The sequence below is a fragment of the Notolepis coatsorum genome, assembly GCF_963971535.1.
Source record: "Notolepis coatsorum genome assembly, chromosome: 7".
Taxonomy (NCBI): domain Eukaryota; kingdom Metazoa; phylum Chordata; class Actinopteri; order Aulopiformes; family Paralepididae; genus Notolepis; species Notolepis coatsorum.
Window position 1 is genome coordinate 159148842 of NC_140171.1, and position 18256 is coordinate 159167097.

General features: G+C 43.5%; 1 protein-coding gene across 4 annotated transcripts in view; it reads right to left on the minus strand.

Moving 5' to 3' along the window:
- Positions 1-16277, minus strand: part of helz (helicase with zinc finger) — a 186608-nt gene extending 170331 nt beyond the window's left edge. For all 4 annotated transcript variants that reach the window (XM_084319194.1, XM_084319193.1, XM_084319192.1 and 1 more), the window contains exon 1: positions 16251-16277. The gene's annotated coding sequence lies outside the window, so the exon portion shown is untranslated. The remainder of the gene's footprint in view (positions 1-16250) is intronic.
- Positions 16278-18256: the final 1979 nt, after the last annotated feature.

An 18256-nucleotide genomic window follows, 5' to 3' on the forward strand; every position in this document is an offset into this window, starting at 1 on the left:
ACTTAGGTTGAAAGTGGTCAGACAGTTCCCTCTGAGTGTAATACAGACTCACACATTCATAAATAACACTTGATTTGAGAAAAGCTGATTGTGCGCGTGCGCGTGTGCCGTGTGCGCGTTTGAATTTATTCTCTCCGGAAAAAAAGTGAAAGCGCTAAAACCTTGCCTTGTGCTTTCTCCAGTGTATTTATCTGACTAGGTGTGGGTAGTATAACGGTTCAAGTTGAAGGAAATATAGGTTTTTCAATGTGTATATAGTGTTAAATATTGGTGGATGACAGCATCTACTTATAGCCAGGTCAGAGAGGTAGAGGTGGTGGAGGAGGAGGTCAGAGAGGTAGAGGTGGTGGAGGAGGTCAGAGAGGTAGAGGTGGTGGAGGAGGAGGTCAGAGAGGTAGAAGAGGTGGTGGAGGAGGAGGTCAGAGAGGTAGAGGTGGTGGAGGAGGAGGACGACAGAGTGTTAGCAGCAGACTAAGACAGAGCCCAGTGCTCCGAGGTCGTTCGGCAGCTTGTACCATAAACAACTAGATAAGCACTGAGCAGGCAGAACTATGGAGAGGTTGACATCAATATAACGGACGTTTAGGGTGTAGGGCTGCACGATTAATCGATTTTAAATCGAAATCGCGATTTGAAATGATGCAATTATCAAATCGCAAAATAAAAAAAAAATAGGAATTTTTTATTTATTTTTGTAACCAGGAAGTCCCATTGAGATACAAGATCGGTTTGTGAGAGGGAGGTACAGGGTTTTAGATTGTGTGTTGTGAAGTTTAGACTTCAGAGAGGGAGAATAAAGTACAGAAAAAAAAGGTACCGTTGGGTACCGATATCGATTCCCAGGTAAAAAGAAACATTTTCAGGCTCGGTGTCCCAAAAGCGTTTTCCTTAATGCCAAGCAAGCAGTGCAAAAAATGCTTCCGCATTCGTCACCGCACGCCAGTGCGGTAAAGCGCCCTTCTTTTCAGACAAATGCTACCGTGCGTGCACCGGCGGCGGCGTGCTCGCTCAGGTGCGTGCGTGCGTGCGCCGGCGTGCTCGCGCGAGGTGCCCGCGCATGCGCATGAGATCCCGCCTTGGTTCGACACGAGCGGAGCTCAATATATATAAGTCACCGCCCCTTATTCAGTATCTAGCAATAGCTCAATTGGCAAGGCCACATGGCTGTGGATCCTATGGCTCGTTTGCTGGCGAGTTCGAATCCCATCGAAAATATTTTTTAACGTGATTTTTTTTTAACGTGTATTCTTTCGCCGGTTAAGGTTAGGCATGGTTAAGGTTAAGGTTAAGGTTAGGCATTGTTTCGGAGTTGGTTAAGGTTAGAACGGTTAAGTTTAGGCGCTGTTAAGGAGCTGGTTAAGGTTAGAGTTTGTCAAAGAGAATGGCAATATAATTTCTATGGTTAAGGTTAGGCATGGTTAAGGTTAAGGTTAAGGTTAGGCATTGTTTCGGAGTTGGTTAAGGTTAGAACGGTTAAGTTTAGGCGTTGTTAAGGAGCTGGTTAAGGTTAGAGTTTGTCAAAGAGAATGGCAATAGACAGCCTATTTCCGCGCGACCTGGGCGCTGGGCGGCGGAAAATGAAAGGCGCATTACTGCACGCCACTACGGTAAATTTTTGCACTGCTTGCTTGGCATAAAGCTACACGCGTCCCAAAAAGACCCACAGCGTAGGCCAGATGCAAGCCGCATTTTACAATAAACCTCTGTGGGGATTTTTTATTATAACCGCAAATGTAATCGCAATCGCAATATCTGTCAGAAAAATCGCAATTAGATTATTTCTCAAAATCGTGTAGCCCTATTAGGGTGTGTTAAAGGTGAACAGCAGTTGTTATGACAGCGTGTCACATAGCAACGAGAAGAGGGGCCGGGCCTGTCGTTGCTATGGCGAGAATAATATAATGCGAGTGTCTTCCGGGTGTAAGTGAGATTCAGATTCAACGCACAGACGAGAAGAGCTTGATCAGAGACTTTGAACCGATCTCGCGGGGAGGGGTGGAGGGGAGGACTGAAGTGCCACGACGACAGGGAAGGTTTTTAGGATAACAGCTAGGCCGCGACGACCACCGAGCGGGGTGAAAGGAGATATCCATTAGGATAATGAATTTAGTTTCTTCCAAATACTTTTCAAGGACAATACAGAACTAGTTTACATCTGATGACGAGGCTTTGTTTATGGAATAAACAACATTTTTCCAAGAAAGGTATCAGGCTGCCAGTGTCGAATTCTTATGATTACGGATTGACAATGACAAAGATTGTACAGCCAGTATGAGAAGGTCGATGTCGGAGAGAGAAATAAACACAACGCAGGAACTACACGAACACCAATGAAGAGGTGATAAGTGGCTGATTATGATCAAAATCCAACAAAGTGGTATACCGGTAGAAATCCACATAGTGGCGGTCAGGTGGCGAAGCGGAGATTGCGCTCGTCACCAATGTAAGAGGCTGCGGTCTCGACTCCCGGAGTCAGCATTGCCTTGGCTTGGGCTGATCGCTATACTAACTTGTTTGGCTGAGTTAGGGGGAGGGAAGCCGTGGGTGGGAAACTGGCGATGTGGACAGCGACACCTACAGGTCAGGTCTGGGCGCTTGCTCAGCGGAGGCAGGACTTGAGTAAAGCAGCGTGACCTCCCACGCGTTACACTGCCAAGTGAGAAGAGACTAGAGCCACTGGCTGTCGCCGCACTTGTCGGAGGAAGCATGCGGATACTTCATGGTTCCCTTGTACCGACCGGTAGGAGAACATGCGCACAACAACCAGGTAGGGGAGGGGGGGGAATTGGCACAACGACGGGGAGAAAACAGAGAAAAATCGGAGAAAGAGAGATACAAATTCTTTTTTTTAAATAAAGAAATCCACGGTAGAGATTCTACTCTACTGGATGTACCGTAGGCTACATTTAGGCTCTTTGAATGTAAAAATACTTTTTCACATTTACTAATGTTATGTAACAAACAAAGCTAGTGAACTGCACGCTGCCATTCAAATATAATAAACTAGTCAAGAAGTTGGCCCACTATTGGCTACAAAAAAATTATGCATGGTGAAATGGAGCACAGTGAGCATGATACAGGACATCCCATCCCTGATGCAAACAATGAAGAAGAATGAGTTAGAAAGATAGATGCTTCCTACATCATCTGGACATGGTTTGGTTTTATATTAAAAAATATATATATTTATATATAATAATTTTTATTTATTTTTTAAAGACAGAAAGAGCAGAATTATCTGAAAGCAATGTTGAGTGACAGTTGTTGCCGGATGCGCGCAGACACAAGCAGTCCCTAAACAAACAACAAGCGGTGGAAGGACATTACAAAGTACTTATGCAAGGACATGGTGCCTAGTAGGGATGGGTACCGAATTAGGTACTTTTAAAAGGTACCTACCGAATCACGTCGGTACTACCGAGTACCGATTCACGTGAGATCCGTCGGTGCCAGATTTCGGTACTGTAAAAAAAAATTAAAAAAGCTTTCGTATTCTTTTTTTTTTCTCACGTCAACGTTCACACGCACAATATACGCTTACCTAGGATTTGACTTGATTCAACAACAAAGCAGTCGGGGCAATGGCAAGCCGAAAACAGTCGAAAGTGTGGTTATTTGAAGTTTGGATTTATTTAATTTTTTTACAACCGAGATTGTAGCTGTAGATTAAATTTTTTTAGACTAAAGTACCGAAAAAGGGTACCGTTGGGTACCGGTATCGATTCACAGGTACCGGTACCGTATCGGTTCAAATGTGAACGGTACCCATCCCTAATGCCTAGATGCAAACAGTTGAGCGAACAGGGGTTAAGACTAGGGATACACCGAATGGGAAATTCTTGGCCGAAATCGATACCGAAAATAGGAAACAGTTGGCCGAAAACCGAATGCCGAAAGGCCGAAAATGATAATATAGATTAGGACTGGGCGATAAAACGATAACGATAACTATCGCGATAAATTATTTCCTCGAAATAAACATGAAACGTGGTCGCAAAGTTTCGATATATCGATTTTCCAAGCTTGGATATGAGCACACGCACTAACAACCAATCAGTGAAGGAGATGGCCGACAGCGGAAGGAGACCCGGAATCTAGGACTCCAGTAGTCAACAGGCTGGCTAGGATAATTAGCTTGCACGGCGGTATTTTACAGTTTACCTGCCGAGTTGGTGTGTGTTTTGAATTCTGAGGGTAACTGTTATAGTAGTGTGGCCGTATACGGTGGACGTCGTTGCAATGTATTGGGGCGGAACAGAGTATTTTATGGTCATATTTAGTACATTGTCATGGAATACACCGCTTGGGGAAACGAGGCTGGCTAGGATATTTAGCTTGCACGGCGCTATTTTACAGTTTACCTGCCGAGTTGGTGTGTGTTTTGAATTCTGAGGGTAACTGTTATAGTAGTGTGGGGTATACGGTGGACGTCGTTGCAATGTATTGGGGCGGAACAGAGTATTTTATGGTCATATTTAGTACATTGTCATGAGATACTCCGCTTGCTATGGCTAACTGCTAACGTGCGTGGACTGATGACGACATCAACTCGACTCTCGAGACATTTGCAGCAGCAAAACAAGTCTATTAATAGCCCGTCCATCGGCGCCGGGCATAAAAAGTTAATTAAACTTGACAGACATTATATCGACGATAATTATCGATATCGAGTTATATGAAAATAATTTTATAATTTTATCGCGATAACGTTTTTGGCCATATCGCCCAGCCCTAATATAAATATATATATAATGTATTTATTTTTTTAGCTACCTGATTATGGCTAAAGACATGATTATTAGGGGTGCACCGATGTATCGGTCGGGTATCGGTCGATAAGTGCCTTGTTGACTGCAATCGGCCTAGCTCAAATGTACCGATGGCAGTAGCCAATAAATATCCATCAATTTGTGTTGCGTCAAAAGGCAAAAAAAAGTTCAGTCGCGTCCTGCACAACGCCGCCCCCAGTCCCCCACACACACACAAGCTAAGGCCTAACAAAAATAATGGTTGGTTTCAGGTTGCCGACCGACCCTGCCGATTTAGGTGCGACCCAATATATTTTATGAGTTTTAAAAAAAAATTATATATTTAAAAAAAAAAAAAAAAAAAAAATCCGATTTTTTTCTCTTTTTTTTTTTTAGAATAAAGTTTCATAGAAATCTTAGTCAAACATTTAGTATTATGGATATTAAACATGCTGGCAGAGTACATGCATCCATGTTGTTGTGAACATTTTAATTAAATAAAGAAATTCCCTATCCATAGTCGCCGTGGGAAAGAATAAAATAAAAAAATAAAATAAAATAAATTCCCTACCTACCCATGGCCAAACTGACAACCAACCTGAAACCAACTATTATTTTTGTTAGGCCTAATGCATCAAAGTTACTACTAAATATTCAACATTCTCTTTTGAGACTCCGCTTCAGACTCTTATCATTTGGCACTAAAAGCTAAACATCGTCACCGAAATGGCTGTCCGCAACATGTCATTAATTGTGTACGCGAGGTGGTCGCTCAGTGACGACACTAACGTGAGCTAGGTTAGCTAGCATGAGCTACCGGGAGATGGAAAGACTAACGTTACTGGTGAAAATGTGATTTACGTTGGAATACTCCTTTGCCAACTTGCTGTACTTTGCTTGCAGGTCTGCAGCCATTATTGCTGGATTATGAATAGCCCCAACTTTAGCCAAGGTAACGTTATGGCTAAACCTTTAACATTAGTTAACGCTAGCTTTCGGTTAGCTGTTCAATGCTAATAACACAACCAAGCGAACCCATCAGAGCTCCCCGTCAACACCCCTCTCTCGGGAAGATGGCATTTAAGAAAATCTGCTGTTAAAATGACAAACATTCGCTTTGTGGCATTAACGTTATATAGTTAGTGTTACACGTTCAATAACATCAGCATAGTATTTACCCGAACATAGCAAGTAGCCAGCATTACTCGTTCATACTAGCTCAGTTCCTTCCGTTGCTCATAGAGCCCCGAGTTGTACCCAATCCATTCTGCAATCTGTTTTTTTTTTATCCACTTTTTCTCCCATTTTCTATATTTTCTCCCATCCCAATTTCGTATCATCCAATTCAACCCACCCCTGTCACGAACGCTGTTTCTTGCCTCCCACAAGCCGGCTGCAATGTGGACTAAGTCATACATAGCACAAGTCCCCTCCGGTACTTGAGGTAACAGCAGTCGCATCTTTTCACCTGCGCAGCTCGATCTCTCAGTGGCGAGGAGTAACGCGTGGGAGGCTCACGCTGCCCCCGACACTTCCTGATTCTACTGCGCAGGCGCACCAACCGACCTGTAGGAGTCGCTGTCCACAACGCCCGATCCCCACCCATCAGTTTCCCACCCCCTAATACGGCCAATGTGTATTAGTACGGACGACCAGCTAAACTAAAAGCAAATGTGGAGCGCTGGGCTCGAACAGGCACGCCCAGCGTCTCCAGATTTCGTGGCGAGCGCCTTGCCCACGTAGCCGCCCCCATTCTGCAATCTGTTAATAAAGTTTTCAATCAGACAAATGTATAGAAAGGCTTTGTTTTATTATAACATTCGTTGCAGTAAAATCCTTATGCCTCGTTTTGGTCATCCTGTGGAGCGCTGGTCGGCGGGCCGGGGAGCTAACGTATTAGCTACGGTAAGCTTGTTGTGGTTCTCGCAAGCAGATCAATGGCTGCATGCCCGGAAGTAGAAAATGAATAAACGCTTGCCGATTGGTGGTAAGAACAGCAGGAGGTGGGTGCTAGCGGTGTGACGTAATTGGCCGAATCGACTGTCAATCAAAATTGTTCTAATTGCATTGGTTGAGAGCTCTGGTTGAGACAATAGTATCCAGCTGCAGGCCAGCAGACCATACTGGGAGAGGGATAGTGCTACATGGCATGGTGGAATTAATACCATAAACATATTTCTTGATGTTTCCTTTTTTTAAGTAAAGAGGCCTACAAATACAAACACATAAATATACAGTAGTTTCATTAAAAAAATTATAATAATTACAAAAAAAATATATATATATTACAAAAAATATATAAATAATTACAAATATTTTTTTTGCCACAAATATCGGTATCGGCCGATTGTGTTAGTTGAACAATCGGTATCGGTGGCAAATTTTCATATCGGTGCATCCCTAATGATTATGGCAAAACTTAACTTAAATAATATTAATAATCACTATTATGGGCCCATAAAACATTTATTCAGCACTTTTGAATGCATACATTAATTCCAGACTGACTGCTGAAAGATTGTACAATTTAAACATTTTCTCTTTGCATACAATAAAATGTGCATTAAAGTCAAGTGCATTTTCTTTTCTCTACAACTACAACAAAGTGCATTCAGAACAAAGCCACAGTGCTTTAAAACTGCATAAAAATCTGCATAAAGACACACACACACGAGGTGTTGATGTACTTGATGTTTGTTTGTTGTGTTGCATATTTGAAATAAACTTCAATCAAATCAAATCAAACCCCCCCTCTTAAAAACTAAAACCTGTGTTTAACCTAGCCATCTATAAAACATCATGCTAAAACTGTGAAACAAATGTCCTACTCCCCTAAAGAAAGAAATACAGAGCAAACATGACTCAATTATGCAATAGTGCTGCTGCTTTTTATTTTGTTAAAATCTTTTAGTTAACACTTTGAGTGCCACTCACGAGATTTCTCTGGTTTTTTTATAGGTGGTTGCTAGCCACTCACGAGATTTCTCAGAATTTTTTTTCTTTTTTTTTTAGCGATCTGAAAAATTATTGCATCACCCGAGCCTACCCGAGTATAGCCGAGCGGCGCCGGCGATCACTGTGGAAAAAAGCGCCCCCTGTCGTCTCCCAGATGACATAAGTGATTTTGGAATGGACTCAATGAAAATGAAATGGGGAAAAAAATCCGGTACTCCACATTTTCCAGTTCACTGATCCAGCCGGGGTTACCACAGTTCATTCTGGAACCTCAGATCCCCGCTGATCATGGAGATCTACAGTATCGCGTTGGATCCATACACGTATCGATTTTTTCGAATGGTGATCAGGAATTGGAATATACCAGTTGGATACCATCTGATGTCAGGTAAGGACTCTATGTTATCAGTGTTAGGATAATCAGAGTAAGTTTGATGAAGTTATAAGCTGTTTTGTGAAATGTCTTCTTTCGGTTTCACTGTAAAAGTCTGTGAGGAAATCAACGGAGCGATTATCCGTGCGCGGCCGTAATGTGCTTGCGTGCACGTATAATATTGATCATCTAGCGTTTATTTGAAAACGATTCATAAAAAGGCCGACGAATATCAACGTTGTGGAATATTCCACTAAAAGACGATTTTCATAGAATGCTCCAGAATGAGCTGTTTTTTATATCAAAACAGGGGCTTTTCTAACTGCTCTGAAACGGAAACGATGCGATAAAAAAAACAATCTGCCTTGACAGCACTGACTGGAAAATAGTCTTTGATAATGCGATGGGCAGATTAGACACATAGCCATAATTTAAAACATAGATTAGGCGATATTAACGTTAACATTGGCGCCGATGGTGGCATTCAGCCGGTAAAACGGAAAACCAGGCGTGGCGCTCAAAGTGTTAAGACTAAAAGACTACAATATGACTACAACGATTTGATGACGGCTTCCTGTCCTCGCATTTCCATTTCAACTTTACATTTTCAACAACAGATTGCTGCTAATTAAACACTTCATGGAAACGGAGTAACGTTAACATTACGTCGAGTTCATACGTGTAGTGTAGTATGAACTCGGCATACCGTTAACTAGGGATGGGAATTGATAGGATTTTATCGATACGATTCCATTATCGATTCTGCTTATCGATTCGATTCTTTATCGATTCCCTTCTCGATACCTGATCAATTTATAATTTAAATAAATAAATTGGAAATGCAACAGAACTAAGCTGGTTAGAATAACAACATGCAACTTGACATTTCTGATTGTCATTTATTGTTGAGCCCCCATGTCAGGGGCGACAGTGGCTCGGGAGGTAGAGCAGTCGTCTGGCAATCCGGAGGTTCCCGGTTCGATTCCCGCTCCTCCCGGGCAGCGTGTCGATGTGTCCTTGAGCAAGACACTTAACCCCTAACTGCTCCCGATGAGCAGGTTGGCACCTTGCATGGTTGCCTACGCCGTCGTTGTGTGAATGTGTGAGTGATTGGGTAAAATTTAAGGAACAAAGTGTAAAGCGCTTTTATCGCTATATAAAAAAGCAGCCATTTACCATGTCAGAAAAATACAAAAACTGTAAAAAATAAAACATTAACTATAGCCTACACTTAAATAAAATAATGTATTTGAGATTCTCTTAAAATGTATTTATTTTTTTATTCTTAAACTAATTTAATCTATTGAATAACAGGTTGTTATTCCTCTGACTTCGGTCTCACACACACACACACACACACACACACAGAGCTCCCTCCCCGGGCCCCTGTCCTGTAAGGTATTGGCTTGTGTTGCTACACGGACACATTTGTATGTTGCACCACGGTACTTCCTGTCTTACAGAGTACAGACTAGTAAACAAACACTCCGTCTCTTATTATATGTGAACTAAAGAGTACAAGGTTTACACAACAGCCCCCACCCGCTGTTTTATTGTATTTGTACCTGTACTATCCGCTGTCAGCTGTTTATCTCTCTCTGAGAGCTTGATTAACTAGCGTTAGCTCACGTTAGCTAGCGTTAGCTCCGCGGCTAATTTTAGCTCACCCTGAACTAAATCAATGACTAGGTTCTAAAGCATTCAAGTAGTTTTCACTGCACATAGAAGTAGCCAAACAGCGGGAGCATTTCGGGAGCATATTACCAAAACCCAGGCAATTTCGAGCCCTTAATGAATCAAATAGAGTCTGCCATGGCTACATGCTAACGCTAACGTTATTGCGCAACTGCAGGAAAAACCTGGCAGCGATAAGGGAATCGAAAGTCACGGGAGCCACCGGTTTTCGATTCCCATCCCTACAAGTGTATAGAACGAAGGGCTTTTATTATAACATTCGTTGCAGTAAAATCATTAGTTTAGTACTCCTGAGGAGCGATGGTAGTCCACTCCGGCGGGGAGCTAAAGCTAACGTTATTAGCAGTGTTGTGAGCTCTGATCAATGGCTGACATTCAGGACGTAAAAAACGAATACGCGCTTGCCGATTGGTGGTAATACACTGCAGGACGCTCCAACGTGTGACGCGTTTCTCTTCTGACCAATCAGTGGTCTGCAATGTTTCACGTGACTTTTCTGGTACCCAATAGGGTCGCTTGGAACCTCGACAGAGGAGTAGGGTATATCTGCAGAGCCGCAAGCCCAACGAGAGCAGGGTACTTTATTATTATTATAAAAAACAGCGGTGATGCGGTATTCAGCCTAACTCTGCGGTGGCCGTGATGTAACAGCGATACCGCGGTAATCGCGGCAGCTCTATCGACAACCGGAACCAAACCTTTTTTTAGGCACTAGGACAGAGACACTTCGGCTCAGCTTCTTCCCCCAGGCCATCAGAGTCTTGAACACTGAACTCTCCACACACAAGCACACGAGCACACACACAACACACACACTGTATACGCTCACACACTAACAGTCACTTTAGCATGAACACACACACACACATATGCTGCACACGCTCACACTCAACGGTCACTTTACACAATGAAAAGGTCACTTTAAAAGCCGACTCCCCGAGTCAGCGTTGCCTCCGGCTTGGGCCAGTCGTCATACAATCTCAATTGGCAGAGGTAGCGGGTGGAAAGTCGATGGGTGGGGATTGGACGTTGTGGACAGCGACTCCTACAGGTCGGTTGGGTGACGCCTGTACAGCAGAGACAGGAAGTATCGGGGGCAGCGTGAGCCTCCCACGCGTTACTCCTTGCCACTGAGAGTCCGCTCTGTCTGGTGAAAAGATGCGACAGGCTGCCTCCTCGTGTACCGGAGGGGACACGTGATGCAAGGCTTCTATCCTCACTACGAGTGACCAGTGGGAGGCATAGTCTAGCAACGTTCAAGACAGGGGAGGGGAGAATTGGCAATATGAAATTGGGATGGGAGAAAAATAGAAAATAAGAAGAAAAAGTGGACACACATTCTTTTTTTTTAAGAATGGGAGTGGTTCTTGTATAGTAAATAGATGGATATAGCAAGATAGCATAAGGATATATAGTATAAGTGTAGATGTATAGCATTGTATAGTAGTGTACATAAGACCCAGTGCCTCATCCATAGCTAACATTGTATTACACTATCGCAGGACCTTAGCATGTCTTACCATGCTTTTTGTAAACTTTATGTACATTATACCTGTTATGTCTTATTCTTATTACTTGTATTATTGCACAAATGTCTTATTCTCATTCCTATTCTTATTACTTGTATTATTGCACAATCGCTGTGGGCATGACCTCCCGCATTTCACTGTATGCTTGTTGTATGCTGTGACAAATAAAACTCTTGACTTGACTATTCTTTTTGGGGCAGATCCTAGTCAAGGTAAGGGCTATATTATATCAATCTTGCATTGATCAAAGCATGCCTTCATTGCGATCCGAGCGTATGCGCGTAACGTTAGTACATAACGTATTCCGTTGGTGACGATCAAATTATAAAAGAACGACCCCCCCCCCCCCCCCCCCCCCACCTTTCAGCATTCATGATGGAACATAATACCTATCATATGCATTTGATTTTTTAATTGTAGCGTGTGTAGGGACGGAACGCCAATGCATTTAGTATAATACACGTTGGGGGCTATTACCAGCCTCCCATGAATTACCCTAAAACCATACTTATATTCACCACGGTATAAAACGGGAATATATGGATGCACATTTTTTTTCTTTTTCACATATTGAACGATAGATACTCGAGGTCAAATGGGCAATAGTATTGTATCCATAGCTATAATATATAATATAGTTATAGCCCTGCAAACACTGCCACGTATTCCTATACTTTAAAGCGTTAGCCTTTCAACCACACAGTACACAGCGCCCTCTGGCGCTGAATGAGTTAAGCCCTAGCCATATTTCAGAAGGTTTGCCTAAAAACACATAGCCAAGTAAATGGAAGAGAAGAAATCTCCTCTTTCCAATGGCAGAGTTAAATTTGGATTTAGTACCACCAGGCGCCCGTTACAGGGCAGCAAAGACCATGAATGAAATCTACTGTAAGTACAGTTATTTTTGTATAATGTCCATAGCTCCACCATTTTTTACCGAATTGCGATGCAGGTTTTTTCTAGATGTTCACAGGAAGGTAAAGAAACAATACAGGTTGTATTTTATGGCAATAACGTTGAGGTTTGTTTCAACCCGTGAGATATAATCACGAAAATTACGTCAATATTTGGAAGAGAAAAATGGTTGGACTTCCGTTGTCGGCGGCTGGTGTGAGCTGGGTACTGTAGCTTTATGAAATGTAGACTTCCATCGAAAGCCCTGGGTCTCCTCTTTCTTAGGAGGACTACAGCGATTTCATGAATCATGAGTGCTTCTTCTTGCGTCTAAATCGTCTGTTTTCCGGTGCAATGTGCAGAGATTTTTATAAGCTCATATTTAGATTATTAACACTTAAAATCATTGTTAAATAAACAGTGCTGAATATATACACTTTGACTGCCGTTTTGATAGGGTTAGGGTCTTTACTCTTGGCTACATTTGAAAAAGAAACACAACATCACTTAATACGGACTGTATTGACCTATTTGTGATGTGATATAAATATTGGCCCGGTACCAATATTTGTATTGTATTTTTTTAAATAATTAGTCTACATACAAATGTTATCTATAGCACCTTTAACAGCTAAACGGAAGCATATGAGAAAGGGTTCAAATTAAGTCGAAAGTAGGGCGGCTACGTGGCGTAGTGAGCAAGGCACTCGCCACGAAATGCTGGAGACGCTGGGCTCGTCAGTTCGAGCCCAGCGCTCCACATTTGCTTTCAGTTTAGCTGGTCGTCCGTACTAATACACATTGGCCGTATTAGGGGGTGGGAAACTGATGGGTGGGGATCGGGCGTTGTGGACAGCGACTCCTACAGGTTGGTTTGTGCGCCTGCGCAGTAGAATCAGGAAGTGTCTGGGGCAGCGTGAGCCTCCCACGCGTTACTCCTCGCCACTGAGAGATCGAGCTGCGCAGGTGAAAAGATGCGACTGCTGTTACCTCAAGTACCGGAGGGGACTTGTGCTATGTATGACTTAGTCCACATTGCAGCCGGCTTGTGGGAGGCAAGAAACAGCGTCCGTGACAGGGGAGGGTTGAATTGGATGATACGAAATTGGGATGGGAGAAAATATAGAAAATGGGAGAAAAAGTGGATCAAAAAAAAATTAAGTCGAAAGTAACCTACAGTGTTTGCAGTGTTTGTAAACTCCTAACTCCTCCATGCCATCCAAACAGACGGTGGTCACTAGGGGACAAAGTTTGAGAACACAAATAGCAAAGACCAAAGCAGGGTGGAGAAGGGTGTAAGACAAGGATGCATCTTGTCCCCTGTACTCTTTAATATGTACAGTGAATCACTGATGAAAAAAGGTCTGAGAGGAGGGAAAGGAGTAAAACTTGGCGAAGAGAACATCACCAATATAAGATACGCTGATGACACCACTATAGTCTGTAACTGTCAAGAAGATCTACAGGACATGATGAATAAGCTGAATGTCGAATGCAAAAACTATGGAATGTCGCAACAAAGAAAACTAAAGTAATGATCATTGAAAAAACACCAGGAACTGTTTGTAAAATACAGGTGGATGGAGAAAAACTTGAACAAGTGAAGGAGTACATGTACCTTGGAAGCTGGATCAGTGAAGGTGGAAGAGCTAACGTGGACATTAAGAGAAGAACCGGAATTGCAAAGGGCGCATTCTGGAACCATAAAGAATTATTGAGACGAAACATTAGTTGGAAAACAAAGACGAGGATTTTGGAAATGTATGTTATGTCAGTATTTTCATACGGAGCAGAAGAATGGGCGCTGAATGAAGAGGCAAAGAGGATGATAAGACTCTTTTGAAATGTGGACGCTGAGGAAGATACTGAAGATAACATTGAAGGATAAGATCAAGAATGAGGAGGTACTGAGAAGAGCGGATATGCAAGGAGGACAGCTGCTGGAGAGGTTGAAAAAGAGAAAGATGGAGTTGTGCGGGCACGTGCTGAGAGGATCCAGCGGGGAGATGTTAAAGAAGGTGGTGATGGGGAAGGTGGATGGAAAGAGAGGAAGTGGAAGACCAAGAAGAGGCTGGGTAGACGACGTCTGTGATTGGAGCGGAGTGAGAGGCGGAGTCACAGAGTTGGAGAGAAGAAGTGGGGACAGAATGGGTTGGAGAGTGATAGGCAACCTTCGGAATGAAGAAGCCACCTGATGATGAAAGGCTGTAATGTGATAACAAGGCATTTTTATAAAATTATACAAAGAATAATTTTACAGGCATTTGGTGATTGGAGTTAATTTTGGACCCTACTTACAGCATTCAATAAATACATATTTAAGACCTTCCCAAACATAATTTAAGACCATTTAATACTTTTAGCATTTTATTAGTAAATGTGAATTTAAGACTTAAGGACCTGCAGACATTAGAAGCTAATGTCTAATTGCTACATTTCTAAATAATGTCAAATATTATGTTTGGGCCCTTGGTCCAAACATTTTGGCATCAGACTATCAAACATTATTCCAGGGATTTATGATGAAAGCTGAGACATAAACTGACACTTTGGTTTGACTATTTGAGTGCCAACTCCTATTCATTACAATGTCCAAGTAATTGCTGTGTTTTGAGTAGTATAAAGCCCTACATGTGGCTATCCTAGAAAGTATTTTGACTTTACAGTTGAACAATAGTTAACTGAGCATATAGCCTAACATGTGCACATAAATGTACATATCCATTGTGTATTTGTATTTACACACGCATGTATTTGAATAACCTGCACTCAGTAAATCTATTACAATAAGAAGTAGGTCGTGTTAATAAGACATTCACAATATGCCGCCTAGTTAGTTACTGTATTTGACATGTTGGTTAATACACCAAAAAGGTCACTCCTCCATACTGGTGGCAAAAATATAAACAGTCTATTTTGAGATTCCGGGTCAGTCAAGAATAGATGTACCATGTCTGTTTGCGTGCCAGAACTAAAACAAACACGTTGGAGGGGTATCACCGAGGCTCTGCTGCTGTTTCTTAGGTGTTTGTTTGGTGTGTATGTATACTGCATGTACTGTATGTGTGTGTATATATTTCTGTTTGTGCATGTGTATATACATGCATGTGTGTGTCTGTGTTTATGTACATTTGTGCATGTGTATATGTAACATTGTGTGTGTGTGACTGTGTATATATTTCAGTTTGCATGTGTGTATATATAGCATGTGTGTGTCTGTGTTTGTGTGTGTCTGTGTTTATGTATGTGTGCATGTGTATGTGTGTATATAACATTGTGTGTGACTGTGTATATATTTCAGTTTGCATGTGTATATATACATGCATGTGTCTGTTTATGTATATGTTTTGCTTGTATGTATATGAGTGTATATGAGGTAGATGTGAGCTGGCTGTGCAGCCCAGGAGACCTGGAGCCCAACATCGAGATAACATCAAGATTGAAACATATGTTGGGAGACAAGACTGAGCGGTTTCGCTGCGACGTGATAAAAAGAGAGAACTTGCCACATGTATCCAGCCACTTTGACCACAGAAGGACGTTAAAGAGGACCTCAGAAGCGAATGCGAAACGCTCCACAAAGTGCAGTTTGTTCTGCAGGATCCCTCCTAGGCGAGCTGCTGCCTGGGTTCTGGGTTCGAGCCCCGAGCAGAGACCGCGGCGGTGCTGCAACACCTGGACCGAATGTCTTCCGCCTGTTGTTGTTGTTGTTGATCTAACCCGACACTCGACGTTTGCAACGAATAAACAGCAACAACAACACGTCTCCCGTCCAGCAGCGAGGCGGACAACAAGACAAAACAAGGCCCTTCTCGGCTCTAAACTGTTAGCTCGCTCGCTAACACTAAGCTAGCCGTGTTAGCTGTAGGAGCGGGCTCGGGGCCTGCACACTTGGCACGGTTTTATTTGGCCTATCTACTCGGCACTGCGTTGTATTGTTGTCCGGGCGTGAACTTACAAGGTTCGTTAGTCTCATAACGCGTTACGGGCGGGATTCAACTCGTTGTCCTCGCACAGAAAAAGACAAGTGAAAATGAAGGAAGTCTAAACACTTACCTAGCTTTACTTTCTACGCCATCTTGGATCCACTTGTCAGCAGCCCCTCGCAAAGCACCCTGGGAGCAGAGTGTGGGGGGTGAAGGTTGAGAGGGGATCTGATCTGCTGCTTTCTGTGTAGTGGAGGTAAACACAGTGGGAGGCTGAGCAGAGTGGGGGGGTGAAGGTTGAGAGGGGATCTGATCTGCTGCTTTCTGTGTAGTGGAGGTAAACACAGTGGGAGCAGAGTGGGGGGGGGTGAAGGTTGAGAGGGGATCTGATCTGCTGCTTTCTGTGTGGTGGAGGTAAACACAGTGGGAGCAGAGTGGGGGGGGTGAAGGTTGAGAGGGGATCTGATCTGCTGCTTTCTGTGTGGTGGAGGTAAACACAGTGGGAGCAGAGTGGGGGGGGGGGGGGGTGAAGGTTGAGAGGGGATCTGATCTGCTGCTTTCTGTGTAGTGGAGGTAAACACAGTGGGAGGCTGAGCAGAGTGGGGGGGGGGTGAAGGTTGAGAGGGGATCTGATCTGCTGCTTTCTGTGTGGTGGAGGTAAACACAGTGGGAGCAGAGTGGGGGGGGGGGGGGTGAAGGTTGAGAGGGGATCTGATCTGCTGCTTTCTGTGTGGTGGAGGTAAACGCAGTGGGAGCAGAGTGGGGGGGGGGGTGAGGTTGAGAGGGGATCTGATCTGCTGCTTTCTGTGTGGTGGAGGTAAACACAGTGGGAGCAGAGTGGGGGGGGGGTGAGGTTGAGAGGGGATCTGATCTGCTGCTTTCTGTGTGGTGGAGGTAAACACAGTGGGAGCAGAGTGGGGGGGGGGGGTGAGGTTGAGAGGGGATCTGATCTGCTGCTTTCTGTGTGGTGGAGGTAAACACAGTGGGAGCAGAGTGGGGGGGGGGTGTGGTTGAGAGGGGATCTGATCTGCTGCTTTCTGTGTGGTGGAGGTAAACACAGTGGGAGCAGAGTGGGGGGGGGTGAGGTTGAGAGGGGATCTGATCTGCTGCTTTCTGTGTGGTGGAGGTAAACACAGTGGGAGCAGAGTGGGGGGGGGGGGGTGAAGGTTGAGAGGGGATCTGATCTGCTGCTTTCTGTGTAGTGGAGGTAAACACAGTGGGAGCAGAGTGGGGGGGGGGGGGTGAAGGTTGAGAGGGGATCTGAACTGCTGCTTTCTGTGTGGTGGAGGTAAACACAGTGGGAGCAGAGTGGGGGGGGTGAAGGTTGAGAGGGGATCTGATCTGCTGCTTTCTGTGTGGTGGAGGTAAACACAGTGGGAGCAGAGTGGGGGGGATCTGAACTGCTGCTTTCTGTCTGTGTGGTGGAGGTAAACTAGAACCCCACAGAGTGGGCTGTGCTCTGAAGGTTGAGCCTGGGATCTGAACTGCTTCCTCTCTGTGTGTAGTGGAGGTAAACTAGTACCTCACAACAACTACCAGCTACTCACCAACTTGTTTGTACTCAGAACATAACACGACTGAGCTACACATCCATTTCCCCAAGTAGAAGGGCAAACCATTTGCTTAGCCAAGCCACTGAATTATGAATTGTGATGAATTGTTATGATGAATTGAAAATGGGGGACCCTGATGTAAACAAGACGAAAGTCTTTCTGGTCTGCATCCCCTTAACAATTGTGTGTATTGAGCTGTACTGTATTCTACACATTCTGCAATCTGTTAATAAAGTTTTCAATCAATCAATCAATCAAGCCACTGTGGAACATTATATAATAGTTCTAACTGCAGACACAAAGAACTGTAGTGTCCGAGCTACTTTAAGTCTCGTAAGCACAAATAGCCTACATTACATACACATTGGTTAGCAACATGCTATATTCACAGGGGATAAGTCATAATTGTGTAATATGTATCACATTACTTAAGTTTATCTCCATGATACATATTATAACTGGTTTTCTTTTCATTTATTCTGTTGTGCTGCATTTCTACTTAAAAAAATATACATTTTAACTGCAACCCCTGCAACCCGTTGTTGTAAACATATTGCATAAGCTCACAAAGTCTCTTCATTGT